Here is a 17282-nt window from a genome sequence, read left to right as displayed (position 1 = left end):
TTTAGAACATGAGCGAATCCACCAGCGGATCGACTCCTCTGAGTCCGGTCATGAGTCCATTCAAAAATTTAAACTGGACGAACTTACGAGCGGATACGGAACGTGAGTCCGCTCCTTCGTCCGTTCTCAGGGTGCTCACACGCCGAGAGGAAAGGGGTCGAACGGATTAATGGACGGATCCTAGTATCGTGGTTCCGTTCGTTCATCCGCCCAGCACAGAAGACTAAAGGTCAAAGTCTATAGGCTCAGCGGTTCCATGAGCGGATTCACGATTAGTGAGTCCGTTTGTGCGTCTGCTCGACAGATTTTAACAAAACAGAAACCGCTCCATTCAGTTTCATATTTTGAGAGAGTGGTTAGGAGCGGGAGAACAAGGTAAGGGTGTTCAAGCTTCGTCCACCCCACATTTCTTGCCCCAAAAACTGTGGATTTGGCTTCTTCAACCTCAAATTCTATCTTTCCCACTTCAAGGTAAACGATTCTCTCCTCCCTTGGTTCCTTGATCTTGTTTTAGTCTTTCTCTTAGGGTTTTTGTTCATGTTTTCTTCCCTTTCTCATCACATTGTGTTGAATTGTTTGAGAATATGTGGAGATGTCATTTTCTAGTTCTCCTTACTCATGATCTATTTGTGAACATGTCCAACCATGTACACCCCCATCAATTTGGGCTAGGGTTAGCCAAACCCTTGTAAAATCCGAATTCTCCCATTGTTTGATGGTTTGGTTTCTAAGACATGGGGTTTAACGCCTATTCTCCCCACCTTACATAGGTTTATTGTAATAATAATTTGATCTCTCATTTTAAGTGTTGCTATTGCTCCTTTGGAAATTGGGAAGATTTTTCCTATTTGTACTTGAGAAGGAGATTATCTATATTTTTGAATGCAATAATATACATTGCCTATAGATCCCTCTATTTCATTAACATTGGTGTGGTCCTTCACTCACATTTGTTCCTTGTTTTATTTATGTGTAAATTGTTTAGGTGAGAAGGAATGGCTCCCAAAACAAGGAGTAACAGGGCTCCAGCAGTTGCCGCAGCACCAGCATCGGTTCCAACCCCGGTACCCTTCAACGCCAATCTATTCGTGTCTGCGGAGGCTAAAGTCTTATACGCCCAAACACTGCGGGAATGACAAATCGAGATAGGAAGGGATGCCATCGTCAAGGAACTAGTGGCCTTTAAGGTAGGGCCAAGGTTTGAGTATCTAGGGTGGTCCAACATGTTGGTTCTACCTCGATACTACTACTCCAAGCTAATTGGGCATTTCTATGCCAATATGACTGTAGAGCAAGAGAACATGAAAATGCTCAGGATCAATTCCTATGTGAAGGGGGTTCACACATCACCTTCAATGAAGTAGAGTTGGGGGTAATTTTAGGAATCAGTTCCATGGGTGCTCGAGTGTATCACCCGCCTGCCAGGGATCCCTTATCTTGCATGTCTTTGGCAGAGTATAAACACTTGTATAAGACCATGACCAATGACAGGCATGACAGTAGGGTGAATCTGACCAAGTTTGGCTATTCTCAAAGGATTTTGACTATGATAGTCAAATCAAACCTGGTGCCAGTGAAAGGACATAGCACCAAGCCTTCTCTCATGTCCGCTACCTTGGGGTATTGTCTTTACCGGGGACAACAAATAAATCTCCCTTTTATCATCATCAAGCACATGGAGCAAGTGCAGTTCAAATCTAAGATTGAGAAAAACCTTCCTTACGGGAGGCTTCTAACCCACATCTTCTAGTACTTTCAAGTTGACCTGAGTGATGAACCACCTTGTGAAAGTTTTAAGGAACCGTTTGGGAAGAACTCCCTAGCTCGCATGAGGATTGTAGTCACCACCAATAGCAATGGGGAGCCAGTGGTTCCAATAGATGGTAGAGGTACAGGTACAGAGGTCAGTGAGGATGAGGAGGAGGGACCAATGCAGTATGTTGCTGAGGCCTCCAGTTTTGGAACCTCAAAGATGGGTGCAATTCTGAGTACCCTAAATCAGATGAACCTTAACATGACCAGGCTCAATTCAGACATGTTAGAAGGTTTTGCATGTGTCCATGGGCAATTCACTTCGTACAACCATCGCTTGGAGAGGATGGAGAAGGACATCCACGATATCAATGCATACCTCTACTACAAAGGTGGTGATGACGAGGAGGAGGATGATGATGGTGGAATGGGGGACTAGACCCCAAATCCGATGGAGTGTCTGTGGGCTTTTGATAAGCTCAGTTCTTTTATGGTCTATGGAAAGTCTGTGAACAATGTTTCTATTTTACTGTTTAGTTGTTCTTTTCTTTTGTTTTAGCTTTCCTCTTTCCCCCTTTTTTTTTTATCATGTATGTATATATAGTCCTACCGGCTGGAATTTAGAACTTTTTTGTTTTGGGTCCTTTGTAGTTTGCTTGCCTCCTCAGGAGGTTAAAGCAAGATCAGCTGGAGTGTAGGGACTCGATTAACATATATCTATATATAACTCTTTAACTCTCATGTTTTCCCTATTATGTGCTATGTTTCCGTATTGCTCCCTAATTAGTCCTCTTCCTATGTTTTGCACACATTCCAATTATGCATGTTACAAGCTTGTAATTAGACCCTATTGTGTAGAGTAAATCAAGAGGCCTTGGTGAATCACGTCTAGTGCAGAGCATCACACTCTGATACCACGTTGTCACGCCCCTATCCCGAGCTTACACCACAAGCACAGTCAAGAGGGTGATTGGGATGCACACTTCACCCCAATACCTACCAGGATCAACGACACAGTGTCCTAGCATATGATCATCACCCAAGGGCCCACCCCAATAAATGCATTGAATAAAAAGGAATACAATTCCAATATTTGTCAGAGTTATAATGAGCGGAAGCATTAATTACATAAGCAGTTACAGTATATTCAGCCATCTAAGTGATAATATAGTAGTAGTACTGACGTCAGCTGACTATGACATAACCACTCAAAACTATAATAAGTTATTACAGAAAAGGTCTAGAATGGGTACAATACCCCAAAAGAATCAAAAGTTAGGGAAGTATCCCTGAAAGTGTCAGTGCTCATAAGCATAAACATCACAAGGGCAACCGTCGCCGTGTTCCTCCAACACGTACTCAAGTTCCTCTGTCCCAATACTATCATAATCTGCCGACTATACATCCAAACCGGCCAAGTAACTATCACTTGCATCAAAGTCTAAAAAGTTGTGTACACAGGGGGTTAGCTCCACTAAGCCAGTAAGGCGAAAGGGGAGTACACATACATACAATCATACATAGTCCATGATGCATGAAATGTTAAATTCATATTTTTCACCTAGCAAGCAATCTAAGTCATGGCATATGCTACTGTGATAACTCGGGAGACACTGAGGGTCACTTATCCTATTGCCCCAGTGAAACCTCAATTATCACATGGGACCTGCGCCGGTAGAAGCCATCATGACCACCTAGTGGCAGACCCTGATAGCCATCACTACCCCTGTCCTGGCCTCTCCCACCTCCACAGACAACAAGTGCTCAGACTATCCAATACCTAAACCCCTATTGGCAAGGGCCGTAGCATAAGGAACAAGCATCCTAGCCACAGATATACTATAAGCAAGTCCTATCGTCCCGAGAGGTATTCCAGGTGCATCGACGTCCCATTCCATCTAGTACCCGGGTACTAGCACGGCACGGCACATACAGACCAGGATGGCAAGCAAGTAATTATTGTATTTATAATAGTCACTGCGTTTCGGTACTAGTGTAATCGGCACCGTAACCCAATATTATAGTATAAAACATCATGCCCACATCTCATCAATTTATATCCATGGGTTTAAATATGCAAGATGCAACATAGCAAGAATGAATGCAAACATAGAAATCAATATATTAATCTAGATAATGCATCCCTATAATTATATATATCAATCCCAAACATCACCCAAAGCCCACTCACCAATTTCTTGTTTGTCCACCGAGGTGTTTGAAAAGGTTTGCTCTATGGCACGCTCTTCTGTACAGATTCCAAGGTCTGAGAATACATGGAAACGGTGTTAGAAGTGTATAGGTGGGTCCCACAAAAGATTCCAACAATTGAATGCGATTTGGGCCAAGACAGCAGGAACAGATGAAGGAACGGAGCTAGATAGGTGAATCCGGTTGTGGATCCGCCCAGGCCATGCCCTAAAAATATATGGAACGGACTCACGGGCGGATGCGGAACGTGAGTCCGTTCGCAAATCCGTTCCAACCCTGAGACACACCCGAGAGCAACTTAAGGATTTTGGATTTCAGGCGATTCACTCAGGTGGGTCCGCTCGTAACTCGGCCCAAAAGGAAAGCCGTAAAAGGCTGAACGGACTAACGAATGGATACACGACAGTGAGTCCGATCGTCTGTCCGCTGCCCTTCTTTTGAACAGCTGTGAAGAGCATCACTTCCATCCCTTCATTTATGGATCCAAAAGGGTATTTGGGGTAGGGGAGGTGAGCTCAGACCTTCGTTGGAGGTCCAATACTTGTAGCCCTACACAAAGATAAGGGGATTTGGGGATTTTAGGCCCATTCCCAAGATTCTTCCCAACCTAAGGTAGGTTTCCAATGATTTAACAGCATAGGGGTTAATCAAAGTCATGAATGCATTAAGGTGAAAGGGATTCAAGTTTAATGGAGCATTAACTAGGTATTGTTGAGCTCCCAAGGGAAACCCCAACATTGAAATCAATCTCAAGGGATTCCCGAAGTTTTCAAAAGAGAAGGGAGAGAGGAAGGTGAAGATGCCTACCTCAAAGATGGATCAACTAGTGACCTCCACCTCCACAGCCTCTCAAAACTCCTTCAAGTTTCCCTCCACCAATGCCTTCAATGCTCCAAGCCTTCAACGTATTGGGTAGGTAGAGAAGTGAATGAGGTTTGAGGGTTAAGTCTAAGTTTTAAGACTAATCTTCCTCCTTAAGGTCTGTTTGGTCTGAGGCTTAATGAGTCAAAACTCATTAAAAGGCTTATTTAGCCAATGGGTCCACCCAATGGCAACCTATAACCCAAGGAAAGACAAGGATGAGACCATCCTCGTCCAAGAGATTGAACTGGAGTGTCCGAGGTGCGAGGTGTAGGTCCCACACAAGGAAAACACACAAAACCCCGAGACAGGGCAGACTAACGGACGGATGTAGTGCTGATGAGTCCGCTCGTGCGTCCGTTGCTGATGTAAGGGCAGAATCACAAGGGAAAAGGGTCAGGCTTTGGCCCATACTTCAAGGTCAACTAGAGTAAGGTTCAGTATCATTCACAAGTTTAAAATCTTACTGATGAGTACATTTATGTGTGAAATCTTAGGTCATAAAGTATACATTTTACCACATTGGACAGAGTTACTTTGGTGCTTTCTTATGTTTTTTAGGTTTTGGGCTATTTTGGGCTATTTTGGACTATCGGGAGCTACATGTCCCAAGTTACTCGTAAAGTTTCCATTTTTCCTTCCATGGCTGCAAAGAGGACTAAATTTGGAGCAAGTTGGACATGATGGGACGAAACGCAAGTACGCATTCGTCTAGCCCACTGTACAGTTGATTATTCTTTTCAGCCCAAGAAAGGATAATGGGTCAGAAAGGAGCTGTAGTGCAAGCCCATAGTCAGTCTACCACTGCCTAAGGACATTTTTTACATTATAAAAGATATTTCTAAGTAATGGTGGAGATCTACTGCAAGTACAGGGCCGTTTCGATAACTTTGCATTCTTGAAGAGAGAGAATGACTGCTACCCACATGAAGGCCCATTACTGTCCGCGATTTTATTGGACTACATTTAATGCCCCACGATTTTTAGAGGACACATTGGGGATTTTGTTATTTGGTTGAGTGGAATCCTAGTCATCACTCTCTCTCTCTCCTCCAACTTTTCAAGGGCATTCCTAGAATTTCACTTGGGATAGATTTATTTTGAAAGATATTTTCTCATCTATGGAAGGTTGAAGATGCTTTGATTTTATTGCTTGGAGAAGATATCTACAAAGAAAATGAAGCACAAGTTAGAATTATAAATTTACTTTTCTAGAAATAGAAGGTTTATGTAAACAATATTCTTTTATCTCCCTCTTTCTATTTTTTTTCTTTTTTCTTGGGATTCAAGGCAATGTAAAGGAGGAAGGAGAAGAGAATATTTTCTTTTCTTAGGGAATATTTCTCCTACACTTCCCTCTTCTCTCTTCTCCCCTTTCCCCTATAAATACCCCCTACCTCTCTTGTAAATTTTGCTCATTCACTTAGTTAAATTTCTTCTCTTCTTCTCCTTCTAATTTGTGATTTTTGGCTTTTCTAAGTTCTAGTTTGCTTTTTTGATTTTCATTTAATGGTTATAATAGGTTTAGTTTATGCTTTAATTTCAATTTAAATCTTCAATTGGGTTGTAATTTCTTAATTCTAGTTTAGGTTTTAAGCCTTCTAGTCTAAGTTCTTAAGTTGATGACGAGACTTGAAGATTTAGAAGAGGAGGCCATGGTAAGTTTATGCAAGTATTCAAGCTTTTCACTTACATTCATGCAAGCACATCCAGGTTTTACTATCTAAACTCTCAATCTCATTCTCCATCTCCTCTATCTCTCTCTATCTTCTTCTTCTTCTCCTTCTATTTCTTTGATTTTAATTTTATATGGTTGTGGTTTGTGGATGCATTTTTATTCCCTTATTTCTTTTTATGTGGTTAGTATGTGTGGTTGTATTTTTATTCCTTTCAATTCGCTTTAGTTTGATAGGTTAGATGCTCATGTGTTAGGACACCGATTTAATCCCTTAATTTTGTTAGATGCTTATGAGTTAGGATGCATTGATTTTCATTAGTTTAATTAGTTTAATTTAATACTTTAATCTGGTTCAGTTTGCATTACTTTTAAGTTAATTAAATAGAGTGGCGTATATCTCCTCGTGTTCGACCCGTAGCTACGATTGACCCGTACACTTGTGGTTTTATTTTAACTCAAACACTTACCTCTCAGCCGTCACGACATGTCCTTCGTGATCCCAAATAGTTTTTCGATCGCGATACTAAATTCATCGCCAAAGGAGGTATCTAACTGTGGGGACACGGGGAATGCCTTTCGGTACTCCTCACTTTGCGGACTCGTGCTGGGAGGATGATCGATGAAATCACCATCGACAAATCGTGTATACAAAGGTCCCATAGTGTTGGGAGCCGTATAGGGGCAATTCTGTCATTTATAGGCATGGAAAGCATGGTAGGGGCAGTTTTGTAATTTTACAAAGTATTGATGGCCTAGACAGGTAATGGTGAGCATCCTAAGTGTTTTGGTGATTATGTCCGTCACAAAGGTCTATGGAGGAGTGATACAACTCACAGGGGTATTTTGGTCATTTAAAAATACTATGACATGTGGTAGTGATGATGGAGCATCCGGGCTTATGTGGCAGCATGGGATACTCCATTGCAGGTTTATAAAGTGTTTGGAATCCTTAAACAGCCTTGAGTGAAGGTTAGATGCATTAAGAATGTTGATTTCATAGGTTTTCGCACTGGAAGCATAATTGTCGGTATTTTGGAGGCTAAAACGGCAGAACTGGATGGAGCAATCTGCATGAGTATAGTAGTTTATCAAGTCCTCTTTCTGACGCAACTGGAAGTGCATCGTTTCAATGCCGGATGAAGAAGATATTACAGTTTTCGTTTAGTTGCGCAGTTTAGAAGCAAAATGAGGAGAGAAGTATGGAGTGGGCCCCACACATTGGTGGACCCCACAATGCCAAATGGCATGCAGGTGGATCACTGGCTGAGGTGGCATCACATGGGCGGCATAGCACATGCCACATAGGCGGCATGGCTGTTGGGCTAGGCTAAGGTGCAGCCACGCCTGCAGCAGATGCAGCCATGCGCGCGCTCATGGTGCGGCAGTGGGTTCAGGCAGTGCAGACGTTGTTGCACATGAGAGAAGGAGCACTCAGAGTTCATTTTGTAATTATTGAGAAATTTTGGTTATAAGTGCAAGAGAAGTATGAGAGAAGGAGCCTGTTGAAAATTCATAAAAAGGAAAGATTTATTGTTTAGGTTAAAGACCGTTGGAGTTTTGAATGAGATTCTAAATTATGGAATCACATTGGGTACTTAAAAAGTGTTCTGTGCGCGGCCCTCCATGACACTTTGGTCTTTGCCAAGGAGAGTGATTTGATGCAAAATGAGTGCATCAGAAATGGTTCGAAGATTCTAAAATCAAAGGTGTGGTTTGCTGCAATAAAAATGGCGAAACTACCCTTACCACAGGTGAATTTCCCATAATACCCTTAAGGGTAAAACCCCAAAGAACAACCATTCTCTTCATCGTCTTCCATGGTCTGAAGGCGGAAGAAGCAAGAACAGAGAAGAGGAACAGGGAAGGGGCTTTGCAAGGCACCATTTGTGCTTCGATTTCGCGGAAGGATGTGTCTGAGAGAAGGAGACTCAGAGAGAAAAGATTTCATTTTTCAGAGCATTCGAAGCTCGGTTTCTAGGGTTCCGTTCATTTTCCAGCCACTTCGGATGGTTTTGATCTGATCGCAGTGCTTTCTCAAGAAAGAAGTTCTTGCAAATACATCGTAAAAGTTTGATTCGAAAGATACTAATTCATAAGGGGTTGCGCAAACCAAATCTGGAACTACCGCTGTCTTCTTTGTAACTGCCTGAGTCTTTTCAGAGATTTAACTATCTTTCGGTTGTTGATGTTTAGTGTTATTAGAATTTGTAATCAGTGGAGAATTGAGTCAGTTTCCTCCACCTGAAATTTCAGCCTCATCCGTTGTTGTGGGAAGGAGTTCTCATCTTCGAACTCCATCTGTTCTACCGCCCCTGTTTTGAACTTTTGATCGAAGGTTGAAGACAACCTTATTCAGGTTTATGTTAAAAGAGGATTTATCTTTTTTTTTTTTTTTTTCCTTAATAATAGACTACTTTCTCCTTCTTCTTCTTCAAGGGTAAAAAACCAACAATGTTAAGTTTAATTCTGCAAGGCTTACACTACTACATCTTTCATTTTGGGGGGCAAAATGCTTGAAGAGCTCTAAATTGGGATCTCTCGACAATGTATTTTCTTTCTCAAATGATGATTTCCACTAAGGATCAGCTTAGTTTTTCAACCTCTTACATGGACAACTCAGACAGAACAATAACAATCATAAGATGAAGATTGGACCCAAAAGAATGGGGGCAATTCGGGCTCTGCCTTTGAGGTGATGAACAGATGGTTCACCTGAAACTCAAATCTCTTGCTACAAGAATGACTTTCTTTCATTCTTCAGGCCTTTCTGCTTGAGTGGGCTCCACACAAAGTGTCTCCTTTGTAAAGCTAACACTGTAGGATGCTTTGGCTTCCATGAGGCAACCTGCATTGGTGGACTGCCTAAGAATTTCCTCCTGGTACCAACTGGTGTTGCCTCCACAGACGCAGTTCTAAGTTCTGGCAATGGTGAGAATATCCTAGAGACCCTCCGATTCTTCTGTGGATCCCTTACAAATGAAAGCCGGTGTCATTATCGAATCAGGGCGAATCGTTGCAATAGACACCCGTCTCTTGGGCTGATGAACTTGGGTGGTTACCGAAGCGGGAGCTCGAACAGCGACAAATGAGATCCTTCCTGGTCTCATTAGATTCTTTGTGTTAGTTATTGTCTTAGACTCTTTGTCCTCCACTGAGTTTGATGTAACAATGTTATATTTCCTGGGTGGAGCTGGAGACTGAGGCACATGTTGGTGATTCCTCTTAGTGGCGGTCTCATCTTTGAGGGAGCCAGTGGTGGTTTTTTCTCCCTTGTGTTCTTCTCAACTAGTTGAAGTGTCAATGCAGATGGAACAGAAATTCTATTTTCTTGCTGAAGTCTAGTTTTCCTCTCTTCTGCTAGTTGCCTTTCAAGATCTCGAACCTTTTCCTGAAGGCTTCTGCAAAGTTGTTCCCGGGCTGCGGACCTCAACTGCAGTGACTGTAAGCTATCCTGTAATTTCTTTGTTTCCTTCTCATCCTGATCGAGAGTTTCGTCCTCTGTCTCAATCTCACCTCCGGCAGCGACGACGGCGGCGGCACATCAGCCGTTGGGGAAGAAGGGGGAAGGTTGATATTTTAGGGTTAAAATGGATATTTCATTTTGTTTTTTTAAATAATTAAGAGGGTAAAATTGACATTGTATCTTGGGGGTCACCTTGCTTAACGTCAGGGGGAAGTTTGCTATTTTGATCAAGTATGGTAAGTTTCTGAGATATTGGATACTTTTAGGGGTGTCCGTTAAATTTTCCCAAGTAACTTTTTGGTTCAAGTCTTTGTGTAGAGAGTGTATACCATGCAATCCAAGAAGAGGCAATACTACTTTATCAAAAAAATAGAAGAGGCAATACTATTGGCTATTGACTTTTAGTCTGACTCCAATTTGATGCGCATTAAAATGCCACGCTTTTTACCCCCCCCCCCAAAAAAAAGGTGCCACGCTATCAGATGCTTATCTTGTGGTTTACAAAAATCGAGATCATGTGTGCCCCGTGGTTCCTGTTTACAGTATTGCGCACGTGTGATGAATAGTGCTCTAAGATTCCTTCACCTGCTCTACGGGTGGCCCGACTTCAAATGCACATATCTTCTTCATTACAGCTCCGTTTTGGGCGATTCAACTTGTAGATTTTCCATCTCTCCAAGATCTACACACAAGGGAAGAAAAAACTAGGGGGTTATAGCCTCAATTTGTGTGGAAATCTCAAAGAAAGGGTGTAGGAGCATCCTATGGCTTAAAGCTTTAAATCTTCTTCATGGATTTTGTTTTCCAACTCCATTAGAGCCTTTTGAAGCTGCTGGAATCATGGGCAGCAGGTTTTTAGAGTGGATAATGCAAGAATAGAGAAGAGAAAGGAAGGAAAAATAGAAGGAAGAATGAAGGAAAGGAGAAGAAGAAGAAGGAAAGAAAAAGATAAGGGAGGAAGAAGAAGAAAGAAAGACGCAAATATTTGTGTATGTGTGCACTCAAGGTGTTTGTGAAAACACCAAAGAAGAAGAATTGAGTGTGTGTTAGGGATTGTCTACTGCCAGGACATCCCTGTGAAGGTCCACCATTACCAGGGAACCTTCTCCAAAGCCGAATTGCCATCACCGAGCTTCTCTAGAATAACAGTGATCAGCGACATAACATGTTGTGAGCATTCCTTACTCATTGGCATGTCATTTTAATATTGTGTATTTCTTTGTATATGCTAACTAGGTTGTATTACTGCAAAGACCTAGACTAGATGTAGTTTCATTGTAGGGAATTGTAATAAGCCCGATTCTATATTTAGGTAACCAGTGGGTGCTGGGTACCATTGGGGTAACACTCTTGCTCCTGTATTCATCAGGAGTTGAAGCAAGCAAGGTGTACTGAGTCATAGTTGTGACTAAAACACCACTAGGGTAGATTGCCCTTGCTTCTGTGTATCAGGAGTGGAAGCAAGTGTAGGACTTGGACTGTTGATTGCAGTTGAAGACCAGTATTGAGAAATACTAAGGTCAGTGTGACCATTACTCTGTGCACGTAGGCAACTTACTGAAGCACGTATATCTTTGTGTTGTGGATGTTTGCTTGCTTTTGTGAGAAGTACTTTTCTGCAGGATGGTTGTACACACCTAGAAGGAGAGGTCCCATGGTAGGAACCCTTGTGATAACAGATAGTGACCTAGAAGATGAAGAGTTGTGTCTAGTAGAGCTCATCATCAAAGGAAAAGAGCTTGAGATGTCAAAGACCCGAAGTGGGAAGAATTTCAAGGATAAAGGGTTGGTCGTAGAAAGCCTTATGCACCTGCCTTACCTTAGAACAAGCATGAGCCAGAAAATCAAGTACTGAATCAACTGAAGAAGGTACAGACTAACATCTCCATCAAGGGGTTATTCATGGCATCCCCATTACATCGGGAAGCAATTCTAAAGGCACTCAACAAGGTTCAAGTGCCAATAGAAATGGGTCCAGAAGAGCTCTCACACATTGTAGAGGCCACCTATGCATTACAATCTCTATCGTTCTCCGAAGACGATCTACCACCTGGAGGAAAGAATCATAATCGAGCTCTGCACATTATAATAGAGTGCAATGGAAACCGAGTCCCTCAAGTTCTAATCGACAACGGGTCGACTCTCAATGTCATACCCCTCAAAGCTGCAAGTTACATAGGGTTGGATCTCACCCAAATGAAGTCTTCTGCTCAGACAATCTGAGCGTATGACAATACCAGAAGGAAAGTTCTGGGGATTTCGACCACCATCATCCAAGTTGGGCCAGCTCAATTCACTATAGATTATCAAGTGATCGACATTCAAGCATCATTCAATGTGCTATTGGGACGGCCTTGGTTGCATTCTGTGGGAGCAATAGCTTCGAGTATACATCAGAAACTGAAGTTCATCTACGAAGGGAAAGTGATCACTATCTTTGGCAACCAAGAGATTGTCCACACCTTGCCAAGCATCAAGGTAGGTGGGGAAACCTCGGCAGACATCCAACTAGGAGAATTTGAGATAGGGGCAATCAGTGTGATGGCCTCAAAAATGAAGGAAATAATTTCATCTGGATACCGGTCCACATGGAGCGGGATAATTCTGAAGATGATGGACAATATAGGATATTTTTTGGGGCTCGGATTAGGAAGGAACCAACAAGGGATTCCAGAGTTTCCTGACTTTCTGACCTATGGCAACCATTGCGGGTTAGGGTACAAAGCACCAAAGAAGGGAAGCAATGCTGAGCAGATGAGTTAAGAAGGCTAGAAGGCAAGCACTTCTGAGACAAAGAAATCGTCTCCATATTTTAAGACTTTAAACGGGTACTTTGTCAAGGAAGGGGACAGCTTCCCTTAATATTGAGCCATGCTAATCATGACACTGGGAGTCTCCAGCCAGGATTTGAAGTTTCTTTCAGGATGACATTGACTGGATCACCCTCAAAATAGAACAGATGAAACTAGGAGCTGTTAAAAAAACCTGGACATCGGAAGACTGTTCGAGATAGTTATGATTTCTATGGGGGATGAAGAAGGACCAAAGCCTTATCTGTTAATTCATCCTATCCAAGAACCAATTGTAAACTGGATTAGCATTTCTGAAAGGCTTAAAGAGATAAGAGTCTCAGGGAGTGGTTAGCTCCAAGTTAGTCTCGTCTATTAATGAGTCTGTTGTAATCAAGGAAGGTAGTACCTTTCAGTTTGTCGAGTTTGCTTGTACTCCTGCTTTTATCATGAATGAAATCAACAATTTCGAGTATATCTCTTCTTCTTCTTCTGATTCTTCTTCTGAAGATGTGGATATCTCGGAACATCATCATTTAATAAAGCAATTAAAGCAAAGGAAGGCCCAACCTGACCGAGAGGACATATACCCCACAAATTTGAGAACAGAACAATGCCCCCCAATGATTAAAATTGGTGCCTTGCTCGATCTAGAGATAGTGCAACATCAATTGCCTACTTATCCGGATGCACGGTCCGTTAAGCAAAAGCCTAAAAGGATGCAAACTGAATGGAGCGAGAAGATCAGGGAAGAAGTCATGAAGTAGTGGAATGCAGGATTTCTACAAGTGGCACAATACCCTTAATGGTTGTCCAATATTGTCTCTGTACCCAAGAAAGATGGGAAAGTAAGAATGTGTGTTAATTTCTGGGACCTCAATAAAGTCAGTCCCAAAGACGATTTTCCCTTACCACACATTGGCATATTGGTCGACAACACGGTGAAACATGCACTATTATCATTCATGGATGGGTTCTCCGGGTACAATCAGATCAGCATGTGTCCAAAGGACAGAGAAAAGGCAGCTTTTACCACACCATGGGGAACCTACTATAACAAGGTGATGCCCTTCAGCTTAAAAAATACTGGGGCAACATATCTAAGAGCATCAATGGCCATTCTCCATGACATGATACACAAAGAAGTGGAAGTGTATGTGGATGACATGATTGTCAAGTCGGTTACTCGACAAGGGCATTTTGCGGCACTGAGAAAGTTCTTCGAGTGGATCAAACAGTATAAGCTGAGATTGAATCCTTAGAAGTGGGTGTTTGGAGCAACAATAAGGAAACTCCTAGGATTCCTCGTCAGCAAGAGAGGGATAGAAGTGGATCTCAACAAGATAAAGGCTAGAATAAAAATGTCAGTACCAAAAAATGGAGAAAGCTGTTTGAGGCTTCTTGAGCCGAATCCAGTATATAAGTTGGTTCATAGCTCGCTTAACTACAGTATGTGAACCCATCTTTAAGCTCCTGAAGAAAGAAGAACCGAAAGAATGGGTCGACAAATGCTAGGAGGCGTTCGTAAGGATAAAAGAATATCTGACGAATCCACCAATCCTTGTTCCGCCAGTGTTGGGCGAGCCTCTATTGTTATATCTGTCTATTGGGGAAACATCAATGGGATCAATAATGGTGCAACAAGATCAAAGGAGTGGAGAAGAACATGTAGTTTACTACTTAAGCAAGAAACTATTGGAGTATGAAACTCGCTACACCCCATTGGAAAAGACGTGCACTACTTTGGTTTGGGCGACCAAGAGGTTGAGACATTACATGATCGTGCATCCAATCCGACTCATTTTGAGAATGGATCCAATTAAGTACCTCTTTGAGAAGTCAGCACTGATAAGAAGAATGGCCAGATGGTTATTGCTATTGTCAGAGTTTGACATAATGTATGTCAACTAGAAATCCAAAAAAGGGTGAACAATCTCGAACTATCTAGCTACATATCCAGTCGGGGGAGATTCATGGCCGCTGGAAGACTCGTTCCCAGATGAAGATTTGGCATGTGTGGAAGAAGAAGATTGTAAAGACTGGTGGATATTATATTTTGATGGTGCAGCCAATCAAAGAGGATATGGGGCAGGGATACTATTGATAACCCCAGATGACCTCTATCTGCCATCAGCGTTTCGGCTAGAATGCCCATGCACTAATAACAATGCAGAGTATGAAGCTTGTGTGACCGGCCTCGAAGCCGTCATGGCATCGAAAATCAAGAAATTAAGGGTTTAGGGATTCGTTGATTGTGATCTATCAAACCCAAAGGAGGTGAAAGATGAAGGATGAGTAGCTAAAGCCTTACCAGGAACACTTGGAAGGGTTGATTAAGGGCTTCGAAGAAATCACCTTTGAGTACTTGCCAAGGGTCAACAACAGATTTGCAAATGGCCTAGCCATGTTGGCTTCAATGGTCGAATGCGATCCAGATACCCAAATCTATCCATTCTTGGTAGACAAGAATGCAGACTAGCATATGAAGAGTCGGTGAATGCTCTGACGATCGATGGTAGGACATGGTTTGCACCCATCATTGATTTTATCAGAGAAAGGAAGTATCCTTTGAATTCCACAACAGGTGAATAGAAGCAGTTGCGAAAGCATGCCACACAGTTTGTGCTCCAAGGTGATCTGTTGTACAAAAGGTCTTATAACAACATACAATTGCTATGTATGGATGAAGACCAAGCCCAGGTGATCATGGAAGAAATCCACCAAAGGATTTGCAGACCACACATGAATGCTAAGATGCTTGCCAAGAAAATCTGAAGGATAGGATATTATTGGACAACCATGGAAGCGGATTGTGCATCGTTCGTCAGGAGGTGTCACAAATGTCAGATATTTGCCAACATCATCCATATTTCTCCAACGGAGCTTCATTCATTAAATGCTCCCGGACTATTTTCAACATGGGGCGTTGACATAATTGGGAAAGTTAAGCCGAAGGCATCCAATGGATATTATTATCGTGGTTTTTGGAGGTCTCAGTATTAGCGCCAAGGGCTAATACCGAGAGGGCAGAGAGCTCTTTTATATTTATTTATTTTTCAGTTGTGTGTTTACTATTTTACCCTTAAGTTATTTTATACATTGAAGTTTAGAGGGAGATTACACATATCGTGTAATCCCTCAGTTCTCTTTTTCCTCTCTTCTTCTCCTTCTCGATCTCTCTTCTTCTTCTTCTTTTTATTTAATCATTAACATGGTATCAAAGCTGGGTTAGGCACTGCTACAGCATTCGTGAATCTTCTTATCTTCTTCCTACAGCCTACGATTGAAGATTGATAAGTACTTGAAGACTTGAAGGACTTTCAGCTTCTCTTATTTTTCTGTTTGAAGGGGGGGGCAGCACCCTATGCTGTATTTTGGGATTGTTTGAAGACTAGTTCATGGCATAAATTAAGAACCAGGTCTTTTTTTCTTGTTTGTGGATGTGTTTGAAGGAATTGGATGGAGTGAAGACTGTTTTGAAGACTTAAGCATCAAATCAGCGGCACTTACAGGGTTTTAGATCGATTTTTTTTGGGAGGACAATCGATTTCTTTATTAAGGCTTTGTGCTCTTGTGTATTGTCTGGATTTTTTTGGGAGAATTTTTCCACGAATAATTTTGGTTTCCTTCTCTGTGGAGATTTTTTTTTTTTTTGAAGAGTCGATTTCTGTCCTCTTTGGCTTTCTCTCTTCACTTCATCAAGCCAACCAAATATCATGGTTGATGTACCCAAATCTGGTGATGGTTCGAAGTCTGTAACAACTACAGAAATTTTTTCTTCCTCCTCCAATCGTATTACTGAGAAGAAATTGGAGGGGATTACCAACTTTCTTCAATGGAAGAAAATTGTTAAGTTAGTATTGACTGGACGTGATCAGCAGCATCACCTCTTCAAATTTAAGCATGATGATGATCCCTCGTGGGACACAGTTGATGCTCGAATCTTGGGACAGATGTTGAATTCTATGGATCACCAAATCATGGATTTAGTCACACACATTGATATAGTGAAAGAGTTATGGGAGTATCTCCATATTTTGTATTCTGGACAAGACAATCTTTCCCTTATTTATGACTTGTCCCTGGAGTTCTACAAGGTTGATAGAAAGGGTCGTCCTTTGACCCAATATTTTGTTGATTTTAAGAGGATGTATGAGGAGCTTAATTCCTTACTTCCTATCACTTCTAATGTGGCACAGATGCAAATGCAGTGGGAGCAACTTGTTGTAATGGGGTTTTTAGATGGACTTGGGAAGGAGTTTGACTCTGTTCGTTCCCAAATTCTTGGTGGTGACAAGATAGCCACTTTATCTGAAACTTTTTCAAGAGTTCTTCAGGTTTCTCGTGAGAGCACTACTGAGGTTGACACTTCAGCTTTGGCTTCTTTTCCATCAAACCGTGGGCCCACCAGTGGGGCTGGTAGTGGTGGTAATGTTAATTCTGGTGGTGGCCGTGGTCGTGGTGGTGGGGCTGGTTCTGGTAAAGCACTTACTTCAAGTACTCAAGGTACTTCTGATAGTTCTGGTGG

This window comes from Telopea speciosissima, chromosome 6 (genome assembly GCF_018873765.1).
Source record: "Telopea speciosissima isolate NSW1024214 ecotype Mountain lineage chromosome 6, Tspe_v1, whole genome shotgun sequence".
Taxonomy (NCBI): Eukaryota; Viridiplantae; Streptophyta; class Magnoliopsida; order Proteales; family Proteaceae; genus Telopea; species Telopea speciosissima.
Note: the sequence above shows the minus strand (reverse complement) of the source record.